The sequence below is a fragment of the Cricetulus griseus genome, chromosome 5, assembly GCF_003668045.3.
Source record: "Cricetulus griseus strain 17A/GY chromosome 5, alternate assembly CriGri-PICRH-1.0, whole genome shotgun sequence".
In the NCBI taxonomy this organism is placed as follows: domain Eukaryota; kingdom Metazoa; phylum Chordata; class Mammalia; order Rodentia; family Cricetidae; genus Cricetulus; species Cricetulus griseus.
Window position 1 is genome coordinate 8,212,643 of NC_048598.1, and position 8,466 is coordinate 8,221,108.

The window sequence follows — 8,466 nt, forward strand, 5'->3', positions numbered from 1 at the left end:
TCGCAACTCCCAAATTAGATGATTCTTTTTCTAATTTTTTTATTTTTATTTTTTTATTTAGAGAATACTTTATTAGTTTTTGTAATCAAACCCATGTAGATAAGACCTTCATATTTAATACAGTGTGTTACCCCTGTACAAATGGAAAAAAATTAAGTTCAACATTTCTAGACCAATATGGCTGTTAGTTTCTGTACAATGCCAACTCAGCACGGTAAACTGGGATACTTTTTTCCAAAGTTGACAGCACAGCTAAAATTTCCAAAAATTCAAATTATATATGTATATATATTTATATTTATATAAAAAGACCAATAATAGCAGTATGTTATGCATCAATAGCAGCAACAGCATTTCCAGGTTCTGCAGTCATTTGAACAAAATTGTAGAGACATCCAGCACTCTCCATATAAAAAAAAACAAATAAAAGTAAAAAACAAAATCCCAGAAAACAGCACAGTTCTGTTACTCTTGTGGTACCTGGCACCATTTTTTATTAATTTATTTTTTTATATATTTGAATAACAAACAAGATTGAATTACATGACAATCCCAGTTCCCTTCTCCCTCCCTTCCTCCTCTACCACCCCCCCACTAAAACCCTACCTGTCATATGTCCTTTCTTCTAATCTACACCTGACTCAACCTTTCTGCTCCCTCATGACCTCTGCATCCTTCCTTTTCTTCCCTTCTCATTCTCGTAGCTTCCTCCCCTCTTCCCATGTTCTCAATTTGCTCAGGGGATGGTGACCCTTTCCCCTTCTCCAGGGGACAAAGTTTGTCTCTTTTAGGGACTTCTTTGTTTACTAGTATCTCTGGCAGTGTGGATTGTAGGATGGTAATCCCTTACTCTATGTCTAAAATCCACATATGAGTGAGTACATGTCATGTTTGTCTTTTTGTGATTGGGTCACCTCGCTCAGAATGGTTTCTTTGAATTCCATCCATTTTCCTGCACCAAATTAGATAATTCTTATGAAAAAGTTAGGCTTCAGTTTTATTTATTCATAACCTTTTTTTTAACTTCTTGCCCCATAATTTGACTACACCTATTATTTCCCAGACTCATCTTTTAGGGAGTAATACAATTATGAAAATGAACAATTCTGGGCTGAAGAGATTGCTCATTCAGTATTCACTGTGCTAATGTGGGGGTCTGGGTTCAGACCCCCCAAAACTGATGTGAAAACTAAGTGAAGCTGTGTGTGCTTGCTCCTAGCTGAATCAATGTCACTCAGGTTCAGGGAGAGAACTTGTCTCTAAATCAAAACAAAGGAAGTCAAACAAAAAAATCTCAAAATATAAAACAAAGCAAAGTCCAAACAACAACAACAACAACAATGTAGACAGTAACAGGGGAAAACAACTAACCTTGATCTCTGGCTTCTACATGTATGTGCACATACGTAGGTGTACACTTGTATACTCACTCACGTTCATACACACAAACACCGGTACAGAGTTAGCAATTCTTCGGTTGTGAGATGTAAGGCAGCCTCTGTATATAGAGGGGCAACATTGAGTTTTCTTGTTCCAGCTGTAAAACAAGAAAAGAAAAACCAAAACCAAACCATACCCTGGATTATGTACAGATGCCTATGAAATAGTACTATTCCTTGACGCTAGGGGAAAGAGTCTCAATAAACAGCAGCCTACACAGAAAGGCAGTGCTGGGACCTTGATTTCTTTTTCTAGGTATGTAGCCAGACAGGTTCTGGCCCCCAAACCAGAAGATGCTATCCATATCCTGGCTTTGGTTGAGCCGATTCAACAGATGCCTGGCATGAGCTCCACAGATTTCATCCCTCAAATTCTATAGGATGCCCACCACATGTCTATTTCAAACATTCCAGCATCTATGGAGTGAATGAAATGAATTTTAGATATGGCACATCAAAATAATTATCACTTTAAAATAGAATATACGGAAATCTTGATAATTGAGAAATCTTACATTAGTTTCCAGAGTCCTGTCTGTGAGATCTGCTGTGTCCTCTACACACTGGAGCTCACGTGTGCTGTGTCCAGTCACCATATGTGGCTGGTGGCTAACGGATCAGCTAGAGCTCCATTGCTACTTCTAACAAAGAGAAAGAGCTAACTAGAAATGTTGGTGAGGAATGTAAAATTTCTGAGCTGGCTATGCTAGTTATAGGTTTTGACAACCTGACACAAACTGGGGGTCATCTGAGTAGAGGGAACCACAATTAAATAATTGCTTCTATCATATTGCTCTGCAGGCAAGTCTGTGGAGTGTTTTCTTTATTAATGATTGACGTGAGTGGGCCAGTCCCACTGTGGGTGATGTCACCGCTGGGCAGATAGACGGTCCTGGGTTGTATAAGAGCAAACTGAGCAAACCAAAGGAAGCAAGCCGGTGAACAGCACTCTTCTGGGGCTTCTGTCTCAGTTCCTGCCTCCAGGTTCCTGCCTTGAGCTCCCTGCCTTGACTCCCCTCAGAAATAAACTTTGACCCAGAAGTGAAAGATGAAAGGAACACTTCCCCCCCAAGTTGTTTTGGGTCATGGTGTTACTACAACAACTGGGAAGCAAACTGAGACACTGAGGCAGGAAGAGCCCTGTAAATTCAATGTCAGTCTGAATTAGAGTGTTCCAGGCTACTTGTGTCTACATAGAGGGACTCTGTCTCAAACCAAACAAAGAAGAATCATGAGTCACACAGGTCTTAGGAGAAGCTAAGAACACACAAGAAAGCAGGCAATGGTCCCTTGAACCTGTGTCTTCACACAGGTTCTTTAAGTCAGACAAAAAAGTACGAAACATGACAAGCCACACCTCCATGTCTGTGGGAAAGTAGCAGTCATGCTCCTGCATCACCATTTCTGTGTAATGTCCATAGAGTAGATGAATTGCTGATGCACAATAGCTCATTTTATTCAAAAGATAGCAACCTATGACCAATAAGCAATGCACAGGGTTTGGCAGGATTCAATATAGCCCAAAGGTCCTTCCTCAGCCATTAGGGTTCTAGCATTTGTTTGCAGCATAGACCCTTGAGGGGCTTGAGGACTTTCTTAAGGGGAGGACTCCCAGGAGGAAAGTGTGTAGAACTTCCTTGGGCAGGTGGCCAACATGGCAGTTTGACCACAGCTGTAGGAATGGTATCAGATGAAAGTGCACCCAGCATCTTTGGGAATAAGATACAGTCCCTAGTTTCCTTTCACTAAGGCCTGCGCCTAGTTCTCTTTCTTGTGATCCCAAGGGGGTTTGGTCTCAGTTCGGGTTTCTATTGCTTCAACAAAACACCATGACCAAAAAGCAAGCTGGGGAGGAAAGGGATGTTTGGCTTACACCTCAATATCACTGCTCATCACTGAAGGGAGGCGGGACAGGAACTCAAACAGGGCAGGATCCTGGAGACAGAGCTGATGCAGAGGCCATGGATGGGTGCTGCTTACTGACTTGCTTTCCCTGGCTTGCTCAGCCTGTTTTCTTATAGAACCCAGGACCATCAGCCCAGGGATGGCACCACCCACCATGGGCTGGGCCCTCTCCCATTGATCAGTAATTGAGAAAATGCCTTAGAGCTGGATCTCGTGGAAGCATTTCCTCAACTGAGTCTCCTTCCTCTCTGATGAATCTAGCTTGTGTCAAGTCGACACACAAAACCAGCCAGCACAGTCTTGCTCTGGAAACTCTTTTAGTTTCAGCCCTTCGTCCTAAAAGTGGATCCTCTTCATGTCATCCAGGCTATGACTCTCCTCTTCCTCTCCTAGAAGTCCCAAAAACACAACACAAAAGGGAGAGCAATTTGCGATGCCACAGCAGCAAAGGTGACCTTGTGTGCAAAAGGTAAATGTTCTTCCTTGTCAAGGGGGTGGGGGGGAGGGTTCTAAAACAGACTGTCCTGAGAGCCAGGGGCAGAGCTCTGTGGAGTCACAGCAGTGTGCACACATAGCTATCTGGTGACTCACTACCAAATGCTTCCTAAAAGAGACTCCTTAAGTTACCGTAACATTTTAGAATGGTATTTATAGTGCCAATAGAAAATAGGAGGGGCCAGGGACTTGGAGCCTGGCCTCTTTCTCCTCACCCTTGCTTTCCTGCCAGTTAACTCTCTCTGTCAGTTTCCAAGCCTTCTTTATCCCCCAATGGAAGGCAGAAACTGCAGGAGATGGTCTCCTTTGTCCAGGGGAGCCTGCAGGTCTCCCCTTCCTTCCCCTCCACCTCCTGCTCCCTCAGCTGGACTCCCCAGGCTGCTCTGTATCTCACCACAGCTTTTCTGTTTATTAGCAGCTCAGATGCAGTGTCTTGAAATGATTGGGCAAGCCAGAAGCTATTCTGGTTTTCTTCCACTGTGAATGATATGTTTCGGTGGCTTTCTGGCAGTTACCTAGGATATGGCCAAAGGAGGCAGAGGACCAGTTGAGATCCCTGCTCATCTCTGGAGAAGGCCTTACTTGCCAGTGGGATGTTATAGCTGAGTGCTTGGTTAGCCACTCACTGACCCTTCCCAGCTGAATTCACAGTTTCCTCCCAGAACACCAGGGCTTCTACACACATACCCTGATTTTAGCTCCTCCCTAGGGGGGTCACACAAATTTGTGTATCTGTCTATTGCTAGGATGCAGAATCCTAGAGCAATGATCACATATTAGTCTGTATTGCACCCAGCACCATTAAATGCTTACAAACGGTGCTTAACATAAGTAGGATGAATACACGTCTAAGCGAACATCTATTCACTTTTTGTTTTATTTTATTTTATTTTTGGTAGGGAAAGAGATATAGGATATGATGCGCTTTATATAATTCAACTTTTTTGTTTGTTTTCTTGCTGTGTTTTGTTTTGTTTTGAGACAGGGTTTTTCTGTGTAAACCTGGGTGTCTTGGAACTCACTTTTTGTATTCTGTGAGTGTTTTGATGAAAAATAAACCTCAGGTTTGCTGTTAAGCACCTACTGCATCCATTTGTCTCCACTTTAGGTTCTTTAACTTCCAGAGCTGTATGACAAGTGGGCAATACTATCACTGGCTACATATGAAATGGCTGAGTCCAGGGGCATGAAGGGATCTGCTCTAAAATCTCTCTGATTGTAATTGGTAAAGCTAGCATCTGGTCTCTGGGGGTCTTACTGTTTATGCTATCCTTCAGTTTCTCCAAACTTGGTTGTTATTGGGATAAGAATGTTCCCATAGTTTGACTTAAACTAGGACAATGTGCATTTGTTGATTGTTGTAGTCAGGGTGTCTCAGGGTAGCTCTGACTGGTTCAGACTCCAGCCTCCTGCAACCACCCCCTCAGGGCCAAGACTGCAGAGTTACAGGTGTGCACCACCATGCCCACCTTAGAAAGCACATCTTTAAAAGACAGAGTCACAGAACATGTGAGACATGAAAGGAGAAAGTACATATGAGGGAGCTAAAGGAAAAGAGACTGGTAGGGGATGAATTAGGAAGAAGTATAATGACATTTATGCATAGAAATGCCATACCGAAACCCGTTACCTTGTCTGCTAACTTAAAATAAATATACAGAAAGCCAGTATCGTAAGAAGAAAGAGAATATTCCCATTTGAAAGAGAACACTCGAAGAATTAGTACTCAAAATAAATGAAGAGTTCCATGAAGGGTTTTGAAATTTACTGTTATTATGGAAAATTTCAGATATACACCAAAGTGCTAAGAAGGGTACGGAAGCCTTTCTCTGCTGCACCCTAGACTGGCCTAGATCTCTACTCATATTCTCTTTCTTTCCACTGGATTCTTTTGAAAGAAATTCCAGATTTTTTTTTAATTGACTAGGATTTTTTTCAATGAATAGGAACATAACTATGCTTGAATGACTTGGATAAAAGCAGCGAGAGAAACTGGTTTCTTCCAGGAGTCAGAGCCATCCAGCCCCTGTTCTTTCTAGAGTGGGCTGAGAACCCATGCTGTCTTTAGAACCCATTATCTCTTTAGGGGCAGCCGATGTCCCCTCCTAGAGTTGTGTGGGAGACGTCTGTGGAGTGCTCTGGGTCAGTTCAAGTGAGGGAAGTTTTCTAGTGTCACTACGTCCTTTTCCATTATTGATTTCATATGTGTATCATGTAAGGAATTTTCATTCTTTTCAATGGACTGTCTGACCAATTTTCAGAGACTGGACATTGATGATGGCATCAGGAGGGATAGCATCTGCCAATTTTCCCATTTTGGCCTTGAGAGCTCAAGACTTGCTAGGAGAAACAGCCAAATTTGAGGGCTTATAGGAGAGCTTGTAATCACCCTGGCATGTTTGGAGATTTGTGAGAAAGCCTCACAAAGACTGGGCTTTTATCAGAAGAAAACATATAATTTTACTGGTCATTGTGGGTTGAGTTATTAACGAAACTAGTTATCAGCCAGGTATGCTTGTGCATGCCTGTAATCCTAGCACTTGGGAGGCTGAGGCAAGAGGATCCAGGCTGGAGAAGTAACTAGTCGGTAAAGTGCTTAACATGCAAATTTGAAGACCAAGTCTGGCATAGTGGTGTGAGAAACACCTCTGCTTTTCTGTTGTAGCTGTTTATCAAAGGTAGTTAGGCTGGCAAGGACTGATGCTTCATCACCCCCCCTCCCCCCACCACACACACTGCTCACACATGCACACACCAATGCTCAAGCTCCTTTTTCCTCTTTCCTCTAATTAGCAAATTGAATTGGATTATGAAGTCAACCTTCCATCAGTTCGATGGGATGGGGTTGCCATCTATGTCAAAGATAAAAGATGGCATCTGGATGTTGCTAGCCTGGTTTGGGTTCTGGCTCATCCTTTTGACAAAAAGAAAATGCTTTGCCGAGTTCCTTTTGCTTTGTTTATGTGTTTCTTTGTCCAGCACTGTGATCATCCTTTTCTTCTCATAGTTGGATGCGTTTGTAAGGCCAGCTCTGAGGAGGGGAACACAAGATGATCCCTTGGGCTCACTGGCCAGCCAGCCTAGTCTAGTCAGTGAACTCCAAATTTAGCGAGAGACCCTGTGTCCAAAATCAAACTAGATGGCTCCTCAGGAGCCATACACAAAAATGCAAGCCTTTGTAAGAACAAGTTAGAGTGTTATCTCCACTTTCACTTCACCTCCAGCACACACACACACACACACACACACACACACACACACACACACACACAGTCTACATAGTTAGACTTTATCTCGAAAAAGATCCAAAGATTTTGAGCTTGTGTGTCCCCATGAGTGTGAGCACGTTAAAGCGGTGCAAAGGGTAGAGAGGAGCCAGGAAAGCAGTGACTATGGTGAGAACCACTTGGGCGTCTGTGCTTTTATATACTTTGGAATCTCAGGTCTAAAAATAACCCTCCTTTGGAACTGGTTGTTGTTTATCTGTATCCCGGGTTTTCCCATTCTTAAAAATACTCTGACAAGCATATGAAGACCGTGTACCAAAGGTCAGTGCTCCTTCATCCTGAAGGGAGTGGTGAGTGAATTCCTTATACATCAATCTAAGAATAGTTCCGGAGCAAGTCAACTATAGGCCTCCATTAAAGTGCTTCACATTTTTTTAAAAAAAAAAAAACAAATGCCTTTGAAAGAAAAGCAAAAAAAAAAAAAATCATCCTTAATATTGATCAATAACTTCAAAGACATCATGCATCAAAATCCTTAGTTAGCATTGACCAGTATCGTGACAGAATCTACACATGAGAAAGGTTTTGTCTCACAATAGAGGGAAGGAGAAATCTCCTGCGAATATTTTACCTTGTGGCATTTCAAATTGAAGCCTACCAGAGCACTCCGGAAATTACAAGGAAATGGACACCCCTTTTAAAAACCTGCTTTATAACTCTGGTTTTATTTCCTTTATTCTCTTTTTTAAACTTGGGAAGATTCTGGTATTTCTTCCTGTACAAGCAAAGATAGAAGGCCAGTGTCATGGCCTGCCAGCCACCCAGCAGTCAGAACCCCCTTTCTCCTTCTCTTTCCAGCAGGGCATCTGGCTCCTCCATTTTGTGAATCAGTATTGTTTCTTCCCTGCTGCTCCTCTGGTGCTGGAGGCCAGTCAAAAGGAAGGAGGGAAAGAAGGAAGGACGGGAGGAAGGGAAGGAGGGAGGGAGGGAGGAAGGGAGGGAGGGAGGAGGGAGGGAGGGAGGGAGGGAGGGAGGGAGGGAGGGAGGAGGGAGGAAACAGATTCAACAAGACCGGCCAGGTTTTGAAGACAGCTGCTGTGCTGCTTTCAGCTCCTGGGATGCCCTTATTCAGGTGACCTTGACTGACACTTCATGTTCCCTCTCAGTACCTGTTGGCCTGGAGACTTGAAAACAAGCAAAACCAGGAAGCAGCTTGCATTTGAACAACTCGTAGAGGTCAAGTAGGGTTCTTTTGCCTTTCTTTGTTTCTAAAGGATGAGTTTCTGAGTGACTCACTGGACTGCCCATGGCTTCACAGAACCATTACAGAAGGAATCTGAGACAGCCATGGAGCCTGCAGAAATTGTCCTTTCGTGGATGCTAATGAGGTGCTACAACGT